We start from the raw sequence: 27,870 nt of genomic DNA, 5'->3' as shown, positions 1-27,870 counted from the left end.
TGTGGTGTTATCTGCATATCTGAGGTTATTGGTATTTCTCCTGGCAATCTTGATTCCAGCTTTTGCTTAATCCAGCCTGGCATTTCACATGGAAATGGAAAGATATACCCATATGAATTCAGAGTTCCAAAGAGTAGCAAGGAGAGATAAGAAAGACTTCCTCAGTGATCAATGCAAAGAAATAGAGGAAAACTCTAGAATGGGAAAGACTAGAGATCTCTTCAGAAAATTACAGATACCAAGGGAGCATTTCATGCAAAGATGGGCACAATAAAGTACAGAAATGGTATGGACATAACAGAAGCAGATATTAAGAAGAGGTGGCAAAAATACACAGAAGAACTATACAAAAAAGATTTTAATGACCCAGATAACCACGATGGTGTGATCACTCACCTAGAGCCAGACATCTTGGAATGCAAAGTCAAGTGGGCCTTAGGAAGCATCCCTACAAACAAAGCTAGTGGAAGTGATGGAATACCAGTTGAGCTATTTCAAATCCTAAAAGCTGATGCTGTGAAAGTACTGCACTCAATATGCCAGCAAATTTGGAACATCCAGCAGTGGCCACAGGACTGGAAAAAATTCAGTTTTCATTCCAATCCCTAAAAAGGGCAATGCCAAAGAATACTGAAACTACCACACAATTGTACTCATCTCACATGCGAGCACAGTAATTTTGACCCTGGCTCAAAATTCTCCAAGCCAGGCTTCAACAGTATGTGAACCATGAACACCCCAATTGCAGGCGGATTCTTTACCATCTGAGCCATCAGGGAAGCCCATTGTTTATTCATAACTTTAGCCTATTTTATATTTCTTTTCCTGTGTGAATTGTTTTCATATACTTGTATATGTGTTGTTTGTATATGTATCTGTATATGCTGATACATTTGCATATTATATTTATAATATCTGTATTTATGTTGCAAATATCTTAACTCTGTGCGATCCTCATATCTTTTCTCTAGCAGTTTTTAATAGCAAGGCATGCTACTTTATCAGTGTTCTTTATCTGTGGTTTTTGAAGTTTGTGTATTATCTATATATTTCTTTTCTCAGAACATTTTACCCTGTAGTCTGCATATTTAGTTTTGTTGCTACACCATTCATTCAGTTCATTTCAGTTCAGTTGCTCAGTCATGTCTGACTCTTTGCGACCCCATGAACTGCAGCACACCAGGCCTCCCTGTCCATCACCATCTCCCGGAGTTCATTCAAGCTCACATCCATCGAGTCAGTGATGCCATCCAGCCATCTCATCCTCTGTCGTCCCCTTCTCCTCCTGCCCCCAATCCCTCCCAGCATCAGAGTCTTTTCCAATGAATCAACTCTTCACATGAGGTGGCCAAAGCACTGGAGTTTCAGCTTCAGCCATCAGTCCTTCCAAAGAACACCCAGGGCTGATCTCCTTTAGAATGGACTGGTTGTATCTCCTTGCAGTCCAAAGGACTCTCAAGAGTCTTCTCCAACACCACAGTTCAAAAGCATCAGTCCTTCAGGGCTCAGTTTTTGCTTCACTGATATTCAAATATTCTTGTTTTATATGGTTTCTCCATATATATTTAAATCTGCTACTGGGCTCCATCCCTGCATCTTACTTAGATGTAGAAAATATCATGCTACTATTAGGAATATTTTTTTCATATTTCTTCCTTTTTAGGAAAAAGATTCTTGCACTTATGTATGAATTTTATCATTTACTTTTTAAGTTACTCGAATAATTATTTGGATAATTTTTGGAATTAAATTGAATAAATGTCATATTTATTGCATAGAACTTTAAAATTGTGTCTCTTTTGTGAAGTGATCCATTGATTCTATTTATCTCAAATAATTATTTTTTTTAAGTCTAATATAAGTATGTTGACTTCTTTTTGGTTGTTAGTTCTCTTATTTCCAAATATTCTTGTTCTTATACTTAGTGGTTCTTTCCTTTTTTTTTTTTTTTTTTGTATCTTTTTTTATTATCGAATATAGTGGGAAAAGGAAATGGCAACCCACTCCAGTATTCTTGCCTGGAGAATCTCATGGACAGAGCAGTGTGGCAGGCTACTGTCTATGGGATCGCAAGAGTTGGACATGACTTAGCGACTAAATTACCACCATAGTTGATTTACAATATTGTGTTAGCTTCAGGTGTATAGCATAGTAATTTAGATATTTTTTCTGATTATATTCCATTATGTTATTATATTATATTCCATATTTTCCATGTCTGTGAGTCTGTTTCTATTTTGTATATAGATTCATTTGTGTTCTTTTTTATATTCCACATATAAGTGATATCATGTTTGTCTTTCTCTGACTTATTTCACTAAGTATAGTATTCTCTAGGTCAACGCATGTTGCTGCAAATTCAATATTTCATTCTTTTTTATGTATAATATTCCACTGTGTGTGTATACCCCACAGCTTTTTAAGCCAGTTTCCTGTTGATGGGCATTTGGGTTGTTTCCATGTCTTGGCTGTTGTACATAGTGCTGCTATGAACACTGGGGTGCATATAGCTTTTTGAATGAGAATTTTTGTTTTCTTTCTGGACATTTATGCGAGGCTGGGCTTGCTAGATCATACAGTAGTTCTGTTTTTAGTTGTTTAAGAAAGTTTTATACTGTTTTCCATAGTGGCTGTACCAGTTTACATTCCATCTAACAGTGTGGGAAGGTTTCCTTTTCTCCACACCCTTTCCAACACATATTTGTAGAGTTTTTGATGATAGCCATTCTGACATGTGGAGTGATATATCATTGTGGTTTTGATTTTCATTTCTCTAACATTTAAGGATGTTGCACATCTTTTCTTGTGCCTGTTGGCTATTGATATGTCTTTGTGGAAAAATGTCTATTTAGGTCTTCTGTCCATTTTTTGAATAGGTTGTTATCATTGTTCTTATTGAGTTGTAGGAGATGTTTGTATATTTTGGATATTAACACCTTGTCAGCTGTAACATTTGCAAATATTTCCTCCCATCACATAGATTGTCTTTACATTTTGTTGATGGTTTCCTTGGTTTGAAAAACATGTTTAGCTTTGATTAAGTCTCTCTCTCTCTCTCTTTTTTTTTTTTTTCCTTTTATTACTTTTGCCCTGGGAGTTTAAGCTAAGAAAATATTGTTACAACTTATGTCCAAGGATATTTTGCCTATGTTCACTTAGAATTTTTATAATGTCCTGTCTTATATTTGGGTCTTTAAACCATTTTATTTTTTTATATGATATGATGAAATGTTCTAATTTTATTAATTTACATGTGGGTGTTTAGCTTTCGTACACCACTTGCAAGGAGACTGTCTTCCCCATTGTATATTCTTGACTCTTTGGTCAAGAGTAATTGACTGTAGGTGTTTAGACTTATTTCTGGACTCTCTATTTTGATCTGTTGATCTATATGTCTGTATTTGTGCCAATAACGTAGTGTGTTTTTTTTTTTTTTTTTTCCTGTTCCCAGGTATTTTATTCTATGGTTATTACAGTATTTTTAATACTTTTTTTTAATACTTTTTATTGGAATATAATTGCTTTACCATATTTTGTTAGTTTCTGCTGCTGTGTGAATCACCTGTATGTGTACATTTATCCCCTTCCTCTTGGACCTCCCTCCCCCTCTACCCCCAATTCCATGCCTCTAGGTCATCACAGAGCATCAAGCTGAGCTCCTTGTGCTATACAACAACTTCCTGCTACTTATTTTACACATGGTGATGTTTATATGTCAATGCTTTGATTACTGTAGATGTGTAATATACTCTGAAGTCTGAAAAGGTTTTACCTTCAGCTTCATTCTTTTTCTTCAGGATTGTTTTGACAATTATGGATCTTTTGAATTTCCATATAATTTTAGAATTATGTGTTCTAGTTCTGTGAAAAATGTCATGGATATTTTGATAGGGATTGGTTTGGATAGTATGGCATTTTAAGTATTAATTCTTCCAGTTCAAGAGCACAGGATGTCTTTCCCATTCTTTGAAACATCTTTAATTTCCTTTACAGTATTTTATATTTTTTAGTATGTAGTCTTCCACCTCCTTGGTTACATTTATTCCTATGCATTTGTTTTGTATGCAGCTTTAAATGGGATTTTATTTTATTTTATTTTTTACTTTCCCGATCTAATGTTTCTAATATTGAGTAAAGAAATGCAACAGAATCCTATGTATTAATCTTGTATCCTAGTACCTTGCTGAAATCATTTATTAGTTCTAATAGGTTTTGTGTAAAGAATTTAGGATTCTCCATATAGAGTATTATATCATCTTCAAATAGTGATAGTTTTACTTTTTTCCTTCCAATTAGAATACCTTTTTATTTCTTATTCTTCTCTAACTGCTGTGGCTAGAACTTCCAATATTATGTTGAATAGAAGTGGTGACAGTCAGCATCCTTGCCTTATTCCAGAATTTAGTGGAAAGTCTCTCAATTTTTCTCAGTTGAGTACTGTGTTGGCTGTAGGTTTGTTATAAACGGCCTTTGTCATGTTCCTTCAGTATCCACTTTTTTATATGTTTTTATTTAGATAGTAAAAAGTATCTTTTACAATGTTGTGTTGGTTTCTGCCATACAACTATGCAAATCAGCCATAATTATATGTACATTTCCTTCCTTCCCAGCCTCCCTCTCTTCCCTTCATCCCATCCCTCAGGTCATCACAGAGCACAAGACTCGGCTTCCTGTGCTACACAACTTCTCACCAGCTATTCATCTTACACCTGGTAGTGTATATACATTGAGGGTACTTTCTCATCCAACTCTCTCCATCCCCAACTGCATCCACAAGTCCATTCTCTTCATCTTCATTTCCATTCCTTCCTTGCAAATAGGTTCATCAGTATCATTTTTCTAGATTCCGTGTATATGCATTAATATAGTACATATTTTTTATCTTTCTGATTTGCTTCGCTCTGTATAACAAGCTCTAGTTTCATCCACCTCACTAGAACTGACTCAAATTTATTCTCTTTTATGGCTAATATTCCATTCTATACATGTACTACATATTCTATGCCCACTTTAATGAGAGTTTTAATCACAAATTTTGTCAAATGCTTTTTCTGCATGTATTTAAAGGACCATGTGGTTATTCTCTTTCCTGTTATTGATATGGTGTATCACATTGATTGATTTGCATATGTTGAAGCATCCTTGTAACTCTGGGGTGCATCCAACTTATCATGGTTCATGATTCTTTTGAGGTATTGTTGGACTGAGTTTGCTAATATTTTGTTGAGGATTTTTGCATCAATTTCATCAAAGTTTTTTTTTTTTTTTTTTTTTTTTTGGTAGTGTCTTTACCTTGTTTTGGTATCAGGGTGATTCTGGTCTCATAGAATGAATTTGAGAGTTTTTGCTTCTCTTCATTGCCTGGAATAGTGTAAGAATGATAGATGTAAGTTCTTCTTTGTATATTTGATAAAAATCTCCTGTGAAGTATTCCATCCTAGACTTTTGTATGCAAGTAATTCTTTTATTACAGATTCTATTTCATTTCTAGTGACTGATCTATTTCCATTTTCTGTTTCTTCTTAACTCAGTTTTAGCAGGTGGTATGTTTCTAGAAATGTGTCCATTTCCTTTAGGTTGTCTAGTTCAGTCCAGTTCAGTTCAGTTGCTCCATCATGTCTGACTCTTTGTGACCCCATAGACTGCAGCATGCCAGGCTTCCCTGTCCATCACCAACTCCTGGAACTTGATCAAACTCATGTCCATTGAGTCAGTGATGCCATGCAACCACATTATCCTCTGTTGTCCCCTTCTCCAGTCTTCAATCTTTCCTAGCATCAGGGTCTTTTCCAATGAGTCAGTTTTTTTGCATCAGGTGGCCAAAGTATTAGAATTTCAGCTTCAGCATCAATCCTTCCCATGAATATTCATAATATTCATTGTAGTCACCACCTGCAATGATTTTGGAGTCCAAATCAACTAGGCTGTCCAGTTGTTTGGCATGTAACTGTGTATATTTTTGCTTATGATTTTTTTTTGATAGTTCTGCACTTTTGGTTGTTATTTCTTCTGTTTCATTTCTTGTTTTGTTTACTTGAGTCCTCTCTTCTTTGTGAGCCTAGCTAAAGGTTTGTCAATTTTGTTTATCTTAAAAAATAAAAAGCAGCTCTTTTCTACTGTTTTCTTAATCTTTATTTTATTTATTTATTTCCTCTCTGATCTTTATTATTTCCTTCCTTCTGCTGAATTTGGGTTTCCTTTGTTCTTTTCGTAGTTTCTAGGGGTGATAGGTTAAGGTATTTTTTTTGATACTTATTTTTTGTTTCTTGAAAAAGGCATCTATTGCTATGGATTTCCCTCTTAGAACTGCTTTTGTTTCATCCCACAGATTTTGTAAAGTTGTCTTGAGGTTTTTTTTTTTTTTTTTTTAATTTCTTCTTTGATTTCATTGTAACTCACTTTTTTTCTTTTTTTGGTAACGTCTTTTTTAGTCTTCATGTGCTCGTTCTTTTCTTGTTTTTTTTTCTCTGGCTGATTTCTACTTTCATACTGTTGCAGTTAGAGAAGTTGCTTGAAATAATTTCTGTTTGATTAAATTAGTTGAGGTTTATTTTAAATCATTTTATAATTTACATTTTAATAAATAGCCTTCCAGCCTCTTCAAATATTTATTTTAAAAAATTTTCTCTCTGGTACTAAATAGTATTTATGGCTGCAAAAGTGAAAGTGAAGTCGCTTAGTCATGTCCGACTCTTTGCGACCCCATGTAACTATAGCCTACCAGGTTCCTCCGTCCATGGGATTTTCCAGGCAAGAATACTGGAGTGGGTTGCCATGTCCTTCTCCAGGAGATCTTCCCAACCCAGGAATTGAACCTGTGTCTCCCGCATTTATGGCTATATATGTCCATTATTATGCTGAGGTATAATCCCTCTATACCCAATTTTTGAGAAGTTTTATCATAAATGGATGTTGAATTTTATCAAATGCTTTTTTTCTGCAACTATTGAGTTGATTATATAATTTTTATCCTTAATTTTGTTAATGTGCTGTGTTAGCTTGATTGATTTGCAGTTGTTGAATCATCTCTGTATCCATGGAATAAATCTCACTTGATGATGTGAGATCATCAAGTGGTGTGTGATCTTTTTATTGTATTGTTAAATTTGGTAAGCAAAGTTTTCTTGGTGAGAATATTTTACATTTATGTTTATCAGGAATATTGACCTATAATTTTCTTTTCTGGCTTTGTCGTTGTCTGGTTTCAGTATCAGAGTAATGCTGGCAATATAAAATTAATTTGGCTGTACTAGTTTGCATTCCAAACTAGTACAGCCACTATGGAGAACAGTGTGGAGATTCCTTAAAAAACTGGAAATAGAACTGCCTTATGATCCAGCAATCCCACTGCTGGGCATACACACTGAGGAAACCAGAAGGGAAAGAGACACATGTACCCCAGTGTTCATCGCAGCACTGTTTATAATAGCCAAGACATGGAAGTAACCTAGATGTCCATCAGCAGATGAATGGATAAGAAAGCGGTGGTACATATACACAATGGAGTATTACTCAGCCATTAAAAAGAATACATTTGAATCAGTTCTAATGAGGTGGATGAAACTGCAGCCTATTATACAGAGTGAAGTAAGCCAGAAGGAAAAACATAAATACAGTATACTAACGCATATATATGGAATTTAGAAAGATGGTAACAATAACCCGGTGTACGAGACAGCAAAAGAGACACTGATGTATAGAACAGTCTTATGGACTCTGTGAGAGAGTGAGAGGGTGGGAAGATTTGTGAGAATGGCAATGAAACATGTAAAATATCATGTAGGAAACGAGTTGCCAGTCCAGGTTCGATGCACGATGCTGGATGCTTGGGGCTGGTGCACTGGGACAGCCCAGAGGGATGGTATGGGGAGGGAGGAGGGAGGAGGGTTCGGGATGGGGAACACATGTATACCTGTGGCGGATTCATTTTGATATTTGGAAAAACTAATACAATTATGTAAAGTTTAAAAATAAAATAAAATTAGAAAAAAAAAAAAGAAAAAAAAATAAAATTAATTTGGAAGTGCTTCCTCTTGTAATTTTTTGAAGCATTTAAGAAAGAGTGCTATTATTCTTTGAGTGTTTGGTAAAACTCATCACTGGTACTGGTACAGGGCTTTTGTTAATTGGGAGATTTTTGATAAATGCTTCAGTCTCTTTACTAGCAAGTGGTCTATTTTACTTTCTTTAGATAACCCTTACTTTACTGACTTAACTATAGCATTTAATGTTCTGCTAAATACCTAATATTTTTATTGTCAATATTATTTTCATAGTCATAAGTGGTTTACAGACAAGGTTCTTAATTTTGTGAGTAATCAGGTTTGTACAATCAGAATTTTGCTAGTTTGATTCAGTACATTATAAGTTTTCTTTATTTTGGCTCTCTGAAATAATTTACACAAGGAAGTTATAGTGTGTTTATGAATGATGAAATCATTCACACTAAAAATAATCTGAGTTTAAGGATTTTAATATGATTCTTTCATATCCTTATTTTGTTCACAATTATTAGGCTATTTTAATCCACAAAGTTTGGATATATCTATTTTTCTCTAAAAATATGTCCCTTTATCAAGATTCTCAAATTTAGACCATAGAGTTTACTTTCCTTTTCATCTATATGTATCACTACCTCTTATTTATTTCTTATGTTCTCATATACACTTTTTCTTAGCTTGTAATAGTTTTATAATTAAAAATAACAATTTGGTTTCACATTCTCCTCTGCCTAAACACCCACAATGGTCTAACAAAATATATCCACATTTGGTGTTTGGATTCAAATTAGTTTTGGATATAAGCCAAGTTTCAGTACTCAGTATTTTAAGAAAGACTTAAAATTTCACATAAATAACAAGAAAGGCAAACTAAATCAGAATATTGTGAGGTTAAAACAGTGCTGTTTTCAGTAAAATATAGTACCATACAGAAAAGATATGTGATTAATAGTGACTAATATTCTTTAGAGTATAAACAGGAACACACATCCTTCCTTTTAAAATATCTAAGTGCAAATTACTGCATTTTAATTCATAACCACAAATGCGATAGTTTTACTTCTAAATCTCTAAACTTCAGTATTAGGTTTATGCTGATGCCAATTTGTAAGTCATTCAGGCAGAAAACTACAGCTTTTGCCTGAAATACCCAGATGCTGTAAGAAAACTTAAGTCTTTGCCCTGAATTATCAAGAAATGTAGAGCTGTGTGTACTGGACCATAAAATCAATTAACAGATGTTTTTCCTCAGCTCAATAGTTCATTCATATTTGCATACAAAGTATTACATATCCTGTTATATAGGATATGTCTTTTCTGATTACAGAAAGAAATGTATTTTTAAAAGAAAAATATTTCAGCTTTAAGTCTTTATTCATTTTGCTGCAAAATAGGTCATTTCTTTTTACACTAAAATATTTACTTTCTTCTCATGTCTTCTATGATCATGAGCATCATCATAAGAATATAAGTTAGATGTTGTATCTAAATATTTTTTAATTCCAAATATATTCCAGAAAATATACTATAATTTTCACAAATTTTAAAAGCAAATATTTTCATTAAAAGTTTTTTAAAACATTTTATCCAAGAGTATTACTTCAATCCAGATTCATTAATATTAATGTTTTCACATTTATCATTTCTCCCATTTTACTGTTCTTTCTTTCCATTCTTCTCTTTCTCTCTCCCTCTCTGACACATATATACAACTTCCAACACATATACAGAGTTGTTTGTGTACATATTCCCTAATGAGAGGTACTTGCCAAACCGTATTTCAAAGAGTATGGAAAAAAGAGGTGAAAAGCTGCAGTTGTTTTTCTGCATAATTTTAATATAAATTGAATGTATACTAATGAGTAGAATAAAACCTACTATAACAGAGATAAAATTAGAAAGCTTCCTAATAAAATACATGAGAAATACTATATTTATGTAAATACAGAATATTTGCAGATAAAGAATAAAATAGATAATGATTAATGCTATTTATGTGATTGAAGGCTATTTATCAAATAATCTGAGAAGACTTTATATGTATACCACATCTATATCCATTATGTGACAGTAAGTAATATAATTCAGTGTCCAGCCATAGTTGAGGCATTGTAAAGGAAATTTTAAAATCCTAAATATTTAAGTGTTCAGATATAGGCCTACTTAAGGAGGCATATGATGATTCATTGTTATTAAAATTACTCATATAGTAATTGGAATACTAACCTGATTTTCCTTTAACAAGCTTCAAAATTTTAATGTATTCAGGAGAAATATAATGAAAGGTAGGTAGCCAATGTATAATAAAAAGCATGAGTTTTGCAGTGAAGTAACTTAAATTGAGTTTTCAAAAATGTAAAGCATTTAATAACCTTGAGCAAGATGACATCTCTTAGCTTCAGTTTCCTCATCTAGTAATCTGGAGTTTTAAGGATGTTGTTGACAGCTCTTAAAATTAAGAAAAAGTGTACAATATTTCTAAAGCATTTGAGACCTTACTAGGTGGTTATAATTTTTCTCAGAATGGCATTTGCTATATAAAAATGAAATAGTTCTCAAAATAAACCACTTTATTAATAAGTCCAGACCTTTGATCTTCCTGTTTCTGTTTGCATCACCAGAAAAGATTTATAAGATTTGTTTAACATGCATCTTAAGACATGTTGCAGTAATTATTTTTAAAAATCATGGACTGGAGAACTTTTCAGAAGTCATATAAAGAACAGCTATTGAATTATGGAATAAACTTAGAAAAAGAAATGAAAACATTCAATATACAATTTTCAGAAACATTTAAAAAATGTTAGGTTTTTCTCTGAGCAACATACTTTTGTCCTTAGCCAATATATATGTATATATATAGATGTTGCCAATATCCCAGTAAAGAAATATAAGTACTATGGGCTTCCCAGGTGGCAATAGTGGTAAAGAAACTGCCTGCCAATGCAGGAGATGTAAGAGATGCAGGTTCGATCCCTAGGTCAGGATGATTCCCTGATGGAGGAAATGGCAACCCACTCCAGTATTCTTGCCTGAAGAATCCCATGGACAGAGGAGCTGGTGGGCTACAGTTCACAGGGTCGCAAAGAGTCAGACATGACTGAAGTGACAGCACACAGGGTCAGAACAATATTATATCTGCTAGAAATTTCTGTTTTACTCTAAATTTATGTGAAAGCTGATGATATCCCATTGAATAGGAATAGTATTTTTGGTTCATCTTTATAAATTATCTGGAAAATACTAAAGTAACAGCACTTCTTCAGTTATCAGTTAGAAGTGCCACAGTGAGCCATAACCAGACCAGGACCATCTATGCAGTGCTCACTTACAAAACACACAGAAGGATGTGTTTGCTGTTGCCATATTTATCTTTGCAATGAGAATCTGTAAATGTATAACTGATCATCTTTATTTTTATCAAATAAATGCTAGTTATTAAAGCAGAGACACTCATTTTGAGATTTGTAGGATAACTAAAGAACTTAACTTAGGAAGAACAATGACAACAGATTGTTAACTAAAGAACAATAAAAACAGATTCATGGAAATCAGTGTATATGGCTAATGCTGTGGGGACTGAATTGTACCTATTATAATGAACCAATTATTTCTAAAACATAAATGATTATACAGCAAAAATAGGCTTAAAAACACCAGATTAAACTACTGATATATATTTTATTATATATAAAATTAGTTTAATATAACAATTAAATAACATTTTAGTGGCAACCCACTTCAATGTTCTTGCCTGGAGAATCCCAGGGATGGGGGAGCCTGGTGGGCTGCCGTCTATGGGGTCGCACAGAGTCAGACATGACTGAAGCGACTTAGCAGCAGCAGCTATATATATATAAAACTCTTATTTTATTTCTTTAACAAATTAACTTTTATAAAGTTATAAAAGTTTATAGTTCTCCATGTATTCAGGTCAAGGTACACTGTTCAGTTCATGATTATATTCTTATAAGATATGCAGCAGAAACTTTTGAGCTTCCTTTCAAAAATCTAAAGATGTGATTCAGTGCATTCAATGTGAAAAACTGGGGAACTCTGATAATAATCAGAAGCCATCTGGCAAATAGTGAAATAATTGAAGAAAGGAGAGGCTTGAGGAAGTTAAAACTTCAATATGTTTACCAGAATGTACCCAAAGAAGAAACTTAAGCTTCCAATTTGTAAAGATAATAACACATAGTAGATGAGGAAAACAGCTTTAAAAAAAAATGTGCATTATTCAATAATTCAGAAGTTTTTAAATTATATTGCTTAGTTGATTTCTTTTTATTTATACAGACAATAATGCAATCATTGAGACTACCTGTTCTCAACAGTTAGGTGCCATTGACATCAACTTTTCCACATATTCTTTCAATAATCAAGAATATACATTAAATAATACAAACTCTTAAAGAAATTAGATTAGCAGTGGTTCTAGATCATGTTTACTGTCAACTTTTCTTTCTTTCCCATTTAATATTTTCTTTCTGTAATGTTCAGTGATTGTTCAGAATTTATGCTAATGAAAGCTGCCTCCTTGAAAACCTAGAACTGAAGAGAAGCAGAAAACATTAACAATTTACATATAATAGCAAACAAAAAAACCATGCTGAGCCACAAGATGTCACTGTAGTTCAAGCAAGCCATAGCTTTCTCTAAATTGAATAGAAAATGGAATATATTGGGCTTAATTTATATATTTAATCTGCTTTTGATTATATTCCAGATATATTTAATAATGGGCTATAAAATGAAGATGGAGCAAAGAATAATTTGCACTTGGAGTTTTTAATTTTCATCTAATTTTCTGGAAGTTGCAGTGGTAGATGTTGGAAGAAATAAGTCAGTTCTTTAAACTTTATGAAAAAATAACATAAATGAATAGCTAAAACAAGGACAAATGAGTTATAGACTTTTAGCCTTAACTTTATATGTGTCAGTTCAATTCAGTTCAGTCACTCAGTCATGTCCGACTCATTGCGACCCCATGAATTGCAGCATGCCAGGCCTCTCTGTCCATCACCATCTCCCAGAGTTCACTCATTCACTCATACTCACGTCCATAGAGTTGGTGATGCCATCCAGCCATCTCATCCTCTGTCTTCCCCTTCTCCTCCTGTCCCCAATCCCTCCCAGCCTCAGAGTCTTTTCCAATGAGTTAACTCTTCGCATGAGGTGGCCAAAGTACTGGAGTTTCAGCTTTAGCATCATTCCTTCCAAACAACACCCAGGACTGATCTACTTTAGAATGGACTGGTTGGATCTCCTTGCAGTCCAAGGGACTCTCAAGAGTCTTCTCCAACACTACAGTTGAAAAGCATCAATTCTTCGGTGCTCAGCTTTCTTCACAGTCCAACTCTCACATCCACATGACCACTGGAAAAACCATAGCCTTGACTAGATGGACCTTTGTTGGCAAAGTAATGTCTCTGCTTTTGAATATGCTATCTAGGTTGGTCATAACTTTCCTTCCAAGGAGTGTCTTTTAATTTCATGGCTGCAGTCACCATCTGTAGTGATTTTGGAGCCCCAAAAAATAAAGTCTGACACTGTTTGCCCTGTTTCCCCATCTATTTCCCATGAAGTGATGGGACCAGATGCCATGATTTTCTTTTCTGTATGTTGAGTTTTAAACCAACTTTTTCACTCTCCTCTTTCACTTTCATCAAGAGGCTTTTTAGTTCCTCTTCACTTTCTGCCATAAGGGTGGTGTCATCTGCACATCTGAGGTTATTGATGTTTCTCCCGGCAATCTTGATTCCAGCTTGTGCTTCTTCCAGCCCAGTGTTTCTCATGATGTACTCTGCATAGAAGTTAAATAAGCAGGGTGACAATACACAGCTTTGACATACTCCTTTTCCTATTTGGAACAAGTCTGTTGTTCCATGTCCAGTTCTAACTCTTGCTTCCTGACCTGCATATAGGTTTCTCAAGAGGCAGGTCAGGTGCTCTGGTATTCCCATCTCTTTCAGAGTTTTCCACAGTTTATTGTGATCCACACAGTCAAAGGCTTTGGCATAATCAGTAAAGCAGAAATAGATGTTTTTCTGGAACTCTCTTGCTTTTTTTATATGTGTAGGGTAGTATAATATTCGTGGTATGAGATCTGAATTTAGATTGTGTCTTCCCAACTGCTCTTAGACTAACCTATCTCATTCAACTGTAAAGTGGGAATAGTATTTGTGATTATCTCAGAGGGCTCCCACAGATAAAATAAAAATTGTTATATCTAGGATTTACTATAAAATTAGGTTTTAGAGATTGTTATCTTATTAGAGAAAGAATCAAACCTCTATACGCCAACTACTTTTTTAAAATTTACATTTTAATATTTTAGTATATCATGCCTTCAATTTTCAGGTATGTATATTATAAAGCCCCCAGGTTATGAACTTTATCCTCTTCTACTTCTCTCTTCCCCAAATTGCCTACTAATGTGGTAAGAATCAGAAGTTATATTATGTTCAATTATGACCATGAAGTCACCATGAAATGTTGAGTAAGTTTTAACTAACTTTTGTGACAAGGGAAGTGGTAGATGAAAATGTTTTTCAGAAGTTTTGAGTAATTTTATCAGGTTGGTTTATTTCTCATCCTTAGTTCTTATCTTCTAATAAAGATTTGGAGTGACAGACTAATTACAGCTCAAACAGGCAAATTTCTTGGCTCTTGTCTCATAGTAGCAAAGACTCGAAACAATAGACCAGTTACAGCTCAGTTACAGCTCATGCAGACAGAATTTTTGTTAAAAGACAGGAGATAGTACACTCCACAGATGTGGGAGGAGGCCAACCCCAAAGGATTCACAGTAATACCTCTTAGCTTCCCTTTTTATACTTCCTATCTCCTCCTCTTGGTTGTGCCCTGTGCAGAAATAGGGCTTGTACCTGCCACCAATCAAGAAAGGAAATGGAAACTCATTCCAATATCCTTGCCTGGAAAATCTCACGGACAGATAAACCTGGTGGGCTGCAGTCGATGGGGTCGCAAAGAGTCAGGCATGACTGAGCGACTAACACTTACTTACTTATTTAATCAGGGGATGCAAATGGGCATATACTCAAGGCCAATCAGGGAAGGGGGCATGTCTGGGAACATGCAAAATAGATCTTTACATATTCATATAGGCAGGCATGGACTGAGGGTTTTGACTGACAATTACAAGTTACTTAACAATAGGCCCTATTGCACATGTCCTTCCCATAATCCAGTCTGTTATGATCAGCTGTATGTATGTATAGAATATTTATAAACTCTTGGTGGGCTCCTGGCTGCCTAAGGTGACTTGAGGACACAGTTGTTCATCAAGGGCACATGTGCCCGAGTTGGAGAAGCCCCTGTGGCTAGTTTGTATTTACTGTGTGCCTAAGGCACATACTCAGGGCTTGGAAAAGTCTCTTTGATTATTTTTATAGCATATCTGTGAGCTCTTGCTGGTGTGTAGGGTGGGGTTTAGAGGCCAGCCTGCATCCATTTTGGCTAGGCCCTCCTTCCTAGATCATGCCTGAATTCTTACCTAACAATTTCAAATTTATTTTTGTTTTGTTTTTCCCCTACAGTGCTTTCTGTGGATAATTAAAGATCCTTCTTTGATTTTCAAATACAAAAGGTCTCCTTTAGAGATGACTTTGAAGCAATGCTTTCCATGAATTAACATATCTTTTGCATATATATTTGTGCTTCAGTCATAGCTCGGTTGGTAAAGAATCTACCTGCAATGCAGGAGTCCCCTGTTCGATTCCTGGGTCAGAAAGATCCCCTGGAGAAGGGAAAAGCTATCCACACCAGTATTCTGGCCTGGAGAATTCATTGAACTATATAGTCCATCGGGTTGCAAAGAGTTGGGCACAACTGAGTTTTCAGACACATTTAATATTAATTTTCACTTTCAGACATATTTAATATTAACTTTCAAATAATTTGGTTTTCTCTTATGAAGAATTTAGGCATATATTCTGGAGATACCATCTTTAGTTCTGTAGTGTTCCATTATGGTACACATATGTGCTTCATGTGATTTTATCTAAACTCTAACGAGATATTTGTTTCTTATTTTGTTGTTCAAGGGAGAGATTCATGGACATGGTAACAAAAGAATATTTTAATGAGAAAACCAAATTTCTTTGCTTGTATAATAAAAGTTTTACTTTGTTTAATTACTTTTGGTACCAATATAGAAGCAAAAATATTTTCTGTACGGGGGCCTTCAATAACTCATACATTAAGAACTGTTATCTCAAAACATAATACACTCTTTTTACATAACATAAACTCATGCCTTTTTATTGAAAAGACACCTCATTTGATGAATATTGCAGTTCTTTTTCTGTTGCTTTCTCTTTATCATTTTATCATCATTTCACACTGTATGATGGTTCTAGAACTTTAGAATTTAACTTACTCTGACCTATAGCTGGGAATTCTAATTCTCATCTACATAATTGATTTATTATTGCAGCTTGACTTATTATAGGTAATTTGACCTTGTTTGAAATAAATGAGTTTTCTTTTCGTTAAAGCTATCTGCTATGCAGTGGTAAACAGATAAAAATGTGATAGGGTTCTAAGCCCATGTAAAATATAGGGAGTGTTGAAATATATATAAAAGTATATATTTCCAATATATAGGAATCCTTAGGGGAAAAGTTGATTTTTTTTTTTAATTTAAGGAATTATATCTTTTTATTTCTCTATTTTCTATTTAAATTCAAGTATTATTTTTTTTTGACAATTCAAGAAGGACCAGAGACAAGTTTCTTGTAGAAGGAGAGAAATAAAATAGAGAACAGAGAAAAGGAAATACATTTGGAGGCAAAATAGCAAAGAATAGCCTGGGAGAAATACCCTTTTGTCTGTTAATACACATTCTCTGTATATTCAGCAAGTTTTTAAATGAATACTATTTCTGCTGTTTTGCTTTTCTCTTATATAAAAGTTTAGTTCTTGAAATAGAATTATAACATTCATTATTGACTTTAAAAAAGTAAAGTGCTACATCTGTTCAATAAGGAATAGAAAGAGTTAAGATGAAGCAGTAAAATCAGTGGTTTACTAGAAGATAACATCAGTTCTCAAAGGCATCTGGACTCTTTTGTTGATTCTGTCAGAAAATTGATATTAAACCTTAAAAAAACAGAGTAACTTTTCTCTTTTCTTTTACTAGAAATAATAGAAAGTTTAATATGTTTTCTGAATGCTTTCAATTCCATGCAGCTAATGAAATAGCTTTTTTGATTACCACATAAGTATTTGATGATTGTGACGTAGTAAATCAATGCTATTAATATAAGTAGCAATTAAATCTTTCCTGTGACTCTTAAGTAATGAGATGCATAAACAAACAAAAAATTCATGGAGAAATATTTATAATAATTTATCATAAATGCAATTGATTTGTGCTTTTGATAATCTCTCAACTTCACAAAGTCTTCTTTGTTAAACAGATAAAAATTAAAGAACTAATAGAAGTTATTATATGATGAAACGTAAGAGCAATTTTGCTTTTCATATTTTTGATTTGCTTTATAACTTGCCTCTGTAATAAAATAGATTATTTCAATAATATTCTATTAAATATTAAATAATATTTAATAGAAAAATATTCAATATATTCAATAATATAATATTCAATAATATATGAATATAATATGCATATAATATATATGAATATTATATGAATATAATATAATATTCAATAATATTCTATTAAATATTGAATAATGTTTAATAGAATGTTAACTGAATAATTTTGATAACATAATATCCACCTAAATCTGGCAAATTAAACATATGAAATACTTATTCACATATAGAAAATATTTTTATTAAAACTTTAGTGTTTATTTTAACTATTGTCTACTTAAATATTATTAGATTAGTTTAGGTGTATAGCATAGTAATTTGATGTTTTTATAGACTATATAGACTAGAGCTATAGATTAGAGCTTTTATAGACTAGAGCTTCCTTGGTGGCTCAGATGGTAAAGCGTCTGCCTGCAATGCGGGAGACCTGGGTTCGATCCCTGTGTTGGGAAGATCTCCTGGAGAAGGAAATGGCAACCCACTCCAGTATTCTTGCCTGGAGAATCCTACGGATGGAGGAGCATGGTAGGCTACAGTCCATGGGGTCGCAAAGAGTCAGACACGACTGAGCGACTTCACTTTCACTTTCACTTTTCATAGACTATATGCCACATAAAGTTATTATAAAACATTGGCTAAATTTCCTTTGCTATATATTATATCCTTGTAACTTATTTGTTTTATACGTAGTAGTTTATACTTATTCCCCTTTACCTATTTTGCCCCTTCTCCCACCCATCCCTCCACTTGTATTCACTAGTTTGTTCTATGTATCTGTGTGTATCTGAGTCTATTTCTATTCTATTTGTTGGGTTTTTTTTTTGTTTGTTTTTTTGTTTTTGTTTTACTTTTTAGATCCCACTAATAAGTGAAAACATATAGTATTTGTATATATCTAATTTATCTCACTAACCATCAGATCAGATCATATCAGATCAGTTGTGTCTGACTCTTTGCGACCCCATGAAACGCAGCACACCAGGCCTCCCTGTCCATCACCAACTCCCGGAGTTCACTCAGACTCATGTCCATCGAGTCAGTGATGCCATCCAGCCATCTCATCCTCTGTAGTCCCCTTCTCCTCCTGCCCCCAATCCCTCCCAGCATCAGAGTCTTTTCCAATGAGTCAACTCTTGGCATGAGGTGGCCAAAGTACTGGAGTTTCAGCTTTACCATCATTCCTTCCAAAGAAATCCCAGGGCTGATCTTCAGAATGGACTGGTTGGATCTCCTTGCAGTCCAAGGGACTCTCAAGAGTCTTCTCCAACACCACAGTTCAAAAGCATCAATTCTTCGGTGCTCAGCCTTCTTCACAGTCCAACTCTCACATCCATACATGACCAAAGGAAACACCGTAGCCTTGACTAGACAAACCTTTGTTGGCAAAGTAATGTGTCTGCTTTTGAATATGCTATCTAGGTTGGTCATAACTTTCCTTCCAAGGAGGAAGCGTCTTTTAATTTCATGGCTGAAGTCACCATCTGCAGTGATTTTGGAGCCCAAAAAAAGAAAGTCTGACACTGTTTCCACTGTTTCCCCATCTATTTCCCATGAAGTGATGGGACCAGATGCCATGATCTTTGTTTTCTGAATGTTGAGCTTTAAGCCAACTTTTTCACTCTCCACTTTCACTTTCATCAAGAGGCTTTTGAGTTCCTCTTCACTTTCTGCCATAAGGGTGGTGTCATCTGCATATCTGAGGTTATTGATAGTTCTCCCAGCAATCTTTTTTTTTTTTTTGGTTTAAAATAACATTTTATTGCCCAGGATATTTTTTTTTCCTTGTGTCATATTTTGCCTGTTTTATTTGTTTTTCTTTTCTTTTTTCATAACTATAAATTGAAGCTTAGGGAAGCTTGCCTTTGTCTTGAAAAACAAAACAACAAAGCTTTCATATCATGTGCAACCTGGTCCCATTAGAAGAGACAGGTGGGTTATCTTGTAAGAGTAAGATTTATACCACGAATGGTGAATCTTGATTCCAGCTTGTGCTTCTTCCAGCCCAGCGTTTCTCATGATGTACTATGCATATAAGTTAAATAAACAGGTTGACAATATACAGCCTTGATGTACTCCTTTTCCTATTTGGAACCAGTCTGTTTTTCCATGTCCAGTTCTAACTGTTGCTTCCTGACCTGCATACAGATTTCTCAAGAGGCAGATCAGGTGGTCGGGTATTCCCATCTCTTTCAGAATTTTCCACAGTTGATTGTGATCCACACAGTCAAAGGCTTTGGCATAATCAACAAAGCAGAAATAGATGTTTTTCTTGAACTCTCTTGCTTTTTCCATGATCCAGTGGATGTTGGCAATTTGATCTCTGGTTCCTCTGCCTTTTATAAAACAAGCTTGAACATCAGGAAGTTCACAGTTCACATATTGCTGAAGCCTGGCTTGGAGAATTTTGAGCATTACTTTACTAGAGTGTGAGATGAGTGCAATTGTGCATTCTTTGGCATTGCCTTTTTTTGGGATTGGAATGAAAACTGACCTTTTCCAGTCCTGTGGCCACTACTGAGTTTTCCAAATTTGCTGGCATATTGAGTGCAGCACTTTCATAGCATCATCTTTCAGGATTTGGACTAGCTCAACTGGAATTCTATCACCTCCACTAGTTTTGTTCATAGTGATGCTTTCTAAGGCCCACTTGACTTCACATTCCAGGATGTCTGGCTCTAGGTGAGTGATCACACCATCACGATTATCTGGGTGGTGCAGATCTTTTTTGTACAGTTCTTCTGTGTATTCTTGCCACCTCTTCTTAATATCTTCTGCTTCTGTTAGGTCCATACCATTTCTGTCCTTATCGAGCCCATCTTTGCATGAAATATTCCCTTGATATCTGTAATTTTCTTGGAGAGATCTCCAGTCTTTCCCATTCTGTTGTTTTCTTCTATTTCTTTGCATTGATCACTGAAAAAGGCTTTCTATCTCTTCTTGCTATTGTTTGGAACTCTGCATTCAGATGCTTATATCTTTCCTTTTCTCCTTTGCTTCTCTTCTTTTCACAGCTATTTGGCTAATGGCCTCCCCAGACAGCCATTTTGCTTTTTTGAATTTCCACTCATATTGTTGCAAATGTTAAGCTCTCATTCTTGTTTATGGCTGAGTAATAATCCATTGTGTAGTATGTCCCTGTATGTGTATGTCTGTGTGTGTATATATGTATCCACCCTACATCTTCTCTCTCAAGTCATCTTTTGAGGTACACTTAGGTTGCATCTATATATTGACACTTTAAATGATACTATGAATATGTTGTTGCTGTTTTGTTGCTACATCATATCTGACTTCTTTGCAACCCCATGAACCCACCAGGTTCCCCTGTCCATGGAATTACTTAGGCAAGAATACTGAAGTGGGTTGCCATTTTCTTCTCCAGGGCATCTTCTGGGGGTGTATATATATTTCTAAAATAGTGTTTTAATTATCTTCAGATGTGTACCCAGGAATGAAATTGCTGTATCAAAAAAAAAAAAAAAAAAAGATATTGCTGTATCATATGGTTGATCTGTTTTTAACATCGAGGAGGGGGGAATGTAAATTGATACAGACACTATGAAAAACAGAATGAAAATTCCTCAAAAAAATCCTATTTAAATAATATGTATAAAAAGTTGACACCATTAATTTCACACAAAGTGTGCTAATATTGAATTAGAAAACTTAGACATTTCTTTTTATATGGTATTCAATGAGAATATACTGCTAACTTACCCAGAGTTTAGCAAAATAAAATAAGAAAAAGCTTACTAGGCAGAGGCTTTACTGTAGACATACGCTATAAATAGCTAATTTTCAAATACAAATGCTCATTAAAAAATAAATGGTAATTTTTCTTATATTTTTTCAGCAAAATGAAATCCTCAAAGTAGTAAAAAAAAAAAAAAAAATCACCATCTTTAACACCAGATTTCAAAATAATACTTTTGACATTAAAACATTATGAAATATGTATAATGTCTTAATAACAAAAAGTTTAAAACTCCACATTATATGTTTGAATTTTATAAATAAGGCTTTTGGAGATATAAATCAAATAAACATTTATTTATTTAATCAATCATTCACAGAAGTGTTTGGCTCACTAGATTCTTCATCTTTCTCTTTTCCTGGATGGAAAGAGAAGTAAATGATGTTAGAGTCATACAGTGTGAATTCCTGATTAATTTTAAATTTTATGAGCACTCTTTTTTGAATTTTTTATTTCTATAAACTAAAATTTTGATGCAGTTATCCATATAGCATTGATTAAGTTAATAGTTTGTCTTTGGAAAGTACACCTTTATTTATTATTATTATTTTTCATACACTATTTTTTTAATTTAAATTTATCTTAATTGGAGGTTAATTACTTTACAATATTGTATTGGTTTTGCCATACATCAACATGAATCTGCCACGGGTGTACATGTATTCCCCATCCTGAACCCCGCTCCCACCTCCCTCCCCATACCATCCCTCTGGGTCATCCCAGTGCACTAGCCCCAGGCATCCTGTATCCTGCATGGAACCTGGACTGGCCATTCATTTCACATATGATATTATACATGTTTCAATGCCATTCTCCCAAATCATCCCACCCTCACCCTCTCCTACAGAGTCCAAAAGACTGTTCTATACATCTGTGTCTCTTTTGCTGTCTCACACACCGGGTTATTGTTACCATCTTTCTAAATTCCATATTTATGCGTTAGTATACTGTATTGGTGTTTTTCCTTCTGGCTTACTTCACTATGTATAATCGGATCCAGTTTCATCCACCTCATTAGAACTGATGCAAATGTATTCTTTTTAATGGCTGAGTAATACTCCATTGTGTATAGGTACCACAGCTTTCTTATCCATTCATCTGCTGATGGGCATCTAGGTTGCTTCCATGTCCTGGCTATTATAAACAGTGCTGTGATGAACATTGGGGTACACATGTCTCTTTCAATTCTGGTTTCCTCAGTATGTTGCCAAGCAGTGGGATTGCTGGGTCATAAGGCAGTTCTATTTCCAGTTTTTTAAGGAATCGCCACACTGTTCTCAATAGAGGCTGTACTGGTTTGCATTCCCACCACAGTGTAAGAGGGTTCCCTTTTCTCCATACCCTCTCCAGCTTTTATTGCTTGTAGACTTTTGGTTCGCAGCCATTCTGACTGGTGTGAAATGGTACCTCATTGTGGTTTTATTGCATTTCTCTGATAATGATGTTGAGCATCTTTTCATGTGTTTGTTAGCCATCTGTATGTCTTCTTTGGAGAAATGTCTATTTAGTTCTTTGGCCCATTTTTTTATTGGGTCGTTTATTTTTCTGGAATTGAGCTGCAGGAGTTGCTTGTATATTTTTGAGATTAGTTGTTTGTCAGTTGCTTCATTTGCTATTATTTTCTCCCATTCTGAAGGCTGTCTTTTCACCTCGCTTATAGTTTCTTTTGTTGTGCAGAAGCTTTTAATTTTAATTAGGTCACATTTGTTTATTTTTGCTTTTATTTCCAGTATTCTGGGAAGTGGGTCATAGATGGTCCTGCTGTGATTTATGTCAGAGAGTGTTTTGCCTATGTTCTCCTCTAGGAGTTTTATAGTTTCTGGTCTTAGGTTTAGATCTTTAATCCATTTTGAGCTTATTTTTGCGTATGGTGTTAGAAAGTGTTCTAGTTTCATTCTTTTACAAGTGGTTGACCAGTTTTATCAGCACCACTTGTTAAAAGATTGTCTTTTATCCATTGTATATTCTTGCCTCCTTTGTCAAAGATAAGGTGTCCACAGGGGCATGGATTTATCTCTGGGCTTTCTATTTTGTTCCATTGATCTATATTTTTGTCTTTGTGCCAGTACCATATTGTCTTGATGACTGTGGCTTTGTAGTAGAGCCTGAAGTCAATCCAAATTGGAAAAGAAGAAGTAAAACTCTCACTGTTTGCAGATGACATGATCCTCTACATAGAAAACCCTAAAGACTCCACCAGAAAATTACTAGAGCTAATCAATGAATATAGTAAAGTTGCAGGCTATAAAATCAACACACAGAAATCCCTTGCATTCCTATACACTAATAATGAGAAAACAGAAAGAGAAATTAAGGAAGCAATCCCATTCACCATTGCAACAAAAAGAATAAAATACTTAGGAATATATCTACCTAAAGAAACTAAAGACCTATATATATAAAACTATAAAACACTGGTGAAAGAATTCAAAGAGGACACTAATAGATGGAGAAATATACCATGTTCATGGATCAGAAGAATCAATATAGTGAAAATGAGTATACTACCCAAAGCAGTCTATAGATTCAATGCAATCCCTATCAAGCTATAAATGGTATTTTTCACAGAGCTAGAACAAATAATTTCACAATTAGTATGGAAATACAGAAAACCCTGAATAGCCAAAGCAATCTTGAGAAAGAACGTACACCTTTAAAACTGACTGTAGCATCTTCTAAAGCTGCTGTTGTTAAGATACCCCATATGAAGTATTAAAACAGAGAAACATATTTAACTTTATTAGTCAAAATAAATATTAATAATTATTGGACATATGTGTATTTATTACAAGTAATTAAAAATCTGCTTATGTTGGTTTTCTTAATTTATTAAAGGTATTACTGATTACCATGAGATTTATCAGTGAGAACTAATGTGCTTACAATATTTATCAAGTACATATGAATTGAAAACAGTTTTATTCTCTGCTGATTTATTTTCACTGTATATATTTGCAGAATGAGAGATTTCAGAGTTATAGTGGGATATCACTGTTTACCTTTCACAATAGAATCAGGCTAGAATAATATTAAAAAACTTTCTAAAGATAAACCTTTATTTGCTTTTATGTGATTTAAACATGTTGTAGTCTATGCCATGGAAGTTATAGTGCTTTGCATTTGATAAAATTGCTTACATATCTCAAAATATCTAGACCTGTAGAAAAATGCTCATTGACAATTGAATGGCAATATATAACAAAGTAAATATCTGGTTTATGATTATAGCCATATTTATTAAATAACAGAAATATTAATATTTAGTAAATTTGAAAGCTATAATGTACTTTTTCATAATTTCTGTGAACATTAACTATCACATAAAAGTATTTTTCATCTTCATCCTCTTTGCTATAATTCATTATGTTTCCATTACTTAGTGTTAAACCTATGATTTGGAGAATATAATTAGGTTAAGGTGACTCCTTCTCCTTCCCTTTAATATTTTTATTAATACTAAGTAAAATGTAAAAGCATGTACATGGGTGCTTTTGCATGGAGAAAATAGGGGGGTGAGTTATCAAGCAAAAAAAGGCTTTATGGTCCTTGATCCCATGATATTCAGTTTATCTGTGGCCTCATAACAGACCCCCACAGTATTAAAGAACAAAACAACAATGATTCCTTTTAGGCTCATGAAATTTGTGGAACTAAATTTCAAACAGAGAACAAAGAAAATGGCTTGTTTTTCCAGTATGATTTCTGGGGCCTTAGCTGGGAAGACTTGACTTGGCTACAGAATAGAATCCAGTGGAGGGTCCCTCCCTCACCTATTTGCCACTTAGGCTGGTATGATATAGTATGACTCCATTTTTGACGTTTGACTACTAGCTTTCAGGCTTACATATCTGCTTTATTTTTGTCCACCAGAACAAGTTCATAAGAAAGCATATCTGTGCCCTTCTTTTGGCACTGTCAGGAAGTTCCTTCAAAACCTGGCCTATGCATTGGAACCGTCTCACCTTGACCTCAAAACCAATCACAAGAAAAATCACAGCCATTCATTCCATCTTTTTTGGGTGCCTGCCTGTTCTCTCCAGAAGCCTGATTATATTAGTAACACATATTTTCATGCACTTATTGTGTGTGTCTGTGTGTGTGTGTGTATGGAGTGTCAACAGTCTCATTATCCAAACTAATATTTTAAGAGAAAAGGAGAGTTAACTCCAAGATCCAACAACAGGACAGCTAAGAATCTGCCAATGCCCAGGACACTGGTTCGGTCCTTGGTCTGGGAATATTCCATATGCCATGGGGCAATTAATCCCATTCACCCCAGCTACTGAGCATTGCACTCTAGTGTCCATGCTTCATAACAAGTGAAGCCACCACAGTGAGAAGGCTGCACACTGCAGCTGGAGAGTAGACGTCACCCTTGGCAACTAGAGAAAGCTTGTTCGCAGTAACAAAGACCCAGTGCAGCCAAAGTAGATACATAAATGATTTAAAATCCACTTGGCTGGCAATTCTCTAACATGAAGACTATGCCCATCCTCTCTGGCATATTCAAAGCATGGAATCTCAGGTTGTGCAACTTCTTTCAAAATAATATTGGGATTGGAGAATAAAGGTACCCGAGAGCAAGGTAGAAAATACATTACTTTTTGTTAGCTAGCCTCAAAACTAGTGTCATTTCTGTTGCATGGTGTAGGTTGAAGCAGTCACAAACCTTCCCAGGTTCAAGCAGAAGGGACATAAATCCTGTTTTTCAATGGAAGGTTTGTTTTAAAAAAGTGCCGTTATGTTTTAAAACCCTCATGAAAAGTTATATTTGTCCATATTCCATCCAGTGTGCCCACAGAGCAGGGAAAACCTTCCATCTAGCTACCTCAGTTCTCATGTAATCTCCAGAACATTCCCATTCCTGGAGTAATTTATTTCAAAAACTTAATCTTGCATGTGTTGATCATATTGTATGCCTAACCAGCTTTATCTTGGGCAAACCCTGGGAGGTGGTGCGAGACAGAGGGGCCTGGCATGATGCAGTCTATGGGGTTGCGAAGAGTCGGACATGACTGTCCACTGAACAAAAACAGAAAAGTCAACTTCGTAACTTTAGAAAGTCAGCTTCCTCTGATAGAGTCTCAAATTCTTTACCCTCTAAAATAATCAGTATTATATCTTTCACTTACTTTACAGGCTTGTGCAGTAATGCAGTATTGTGAGTAAAAGTGAATTAAAATTGTAGAGTATTGTATAGTTCAAGCTTTACCAAGTTACTGGGCATTTGGGGGAAATTGTGAACTATGAATAATGTTAATGAATATTTATCATCACAGTAAATATGTTAATAAAATGTGATATTTTCACTGTAACAGTGCAAAATTTTTAGAAGACCAACATAATAACTGCAATATAGAATGGAATCTGATAAGTACTCTGTATTTGATTATTTTAACAAGTTCTGAATGATAAGAAACTCTAGAATTATGTAATGTATAGTTATTTGAAACTAAATAATATTCCTAAAAGATCATGAAATTGCCATTTAAGGATACATGAGAATATATATATATTTCCAAGAGATTGTCACAACCCAGGGATCTTCCCAAAAGAGGGATCTTCCCTGCTTCTCCAGGGGAATCTTCCCAACCCAGGAACTGAACCCACGCCTCCCTCATTGCAGGCAGATTCTTTACCACCTACGCCACCAGGGAAGCCCCTTAAAACTAAATAATAGTCCTAAAATATCATGAAATTGCTATTTGAGGACACATGAAAATATATGTTAATATTCATATGTTTTAGGCAGATCAAGAGAACAATAATATGCCAGTAGTTTTAAATCATACATTATTTCTTTGTATGATGTTAGATTAAAAACAAAATTAAGAGAATTAATTTCCCTCCAATTCAGAATATGTCATATGTAATCAGTAGCATATACAAAAAAAGTGTTTTACTTATAGAATTTATAGACTAAAATATAACTATAGTATGCTCTTTAAGTTTGGATGACTTCTGGCATACTTATACAGATATATATCCTAATTTGTATTTCTCATTTTATGTTTAATTTTTCACTAGGGTCAAACTTAATCACTCAAGAGACAAAGTCAGGTAGAGGCTATTACACTTCTAAGCATAGTTATAACTTCAAATTTTACTCATACAATTTTTACAGCTAATATCTTGGTAAGTAGAAATAAAACCTCCAGAATTTAAATAAAAGTAATCATCATAATGTGATAATCATGCAGAACAATGATCATGGGATTTTAAAATTTTTACTGTGTGTTAACTTCCCATGGTACTATCACATTAAAAGAGCTTGGAAAATATTTAGGACCATCCCATTAAACAAAATTAAATTGTGCCTAAGTCCCAGTTTCATAAATCAGTTATTTTCCATATTTAAGGAATATCAATATTGGATGCTGTTTAATTAATTTTTGCAGAAGTATAGTTGATTTACAATATTAGTATCAGGTATAGAAAATAATGATTCAGTAGTTTCAGTAATATTTTTTAATAAATTATGCTCCATTTAAAGTTATTACAGAATATTTTCTATATTCCCTATGTTGCATA

This window comes from Bos indicus, chromosome 6 (genome assembly GCF_029378745.1).
Source record: "Bos indicus isolate NIAB-ARS_2022 breed Sahiwal x Tharparkar chromosome 6, NIAB-ARS_B.indTharparkar_mat_pri_1.0, whole genome shotgun sequence".
NCBI classification, from domain to species: Eukaryota; Metazoa; Chordata; class Mammalia; order Artiodactyla; family Bovidae; genus Bos; species Bos indicus.
The sequence above is the reverse complement of the archived record's forward strand: the minus strand, read 5'-3'. Positions refer to the sequence as shown.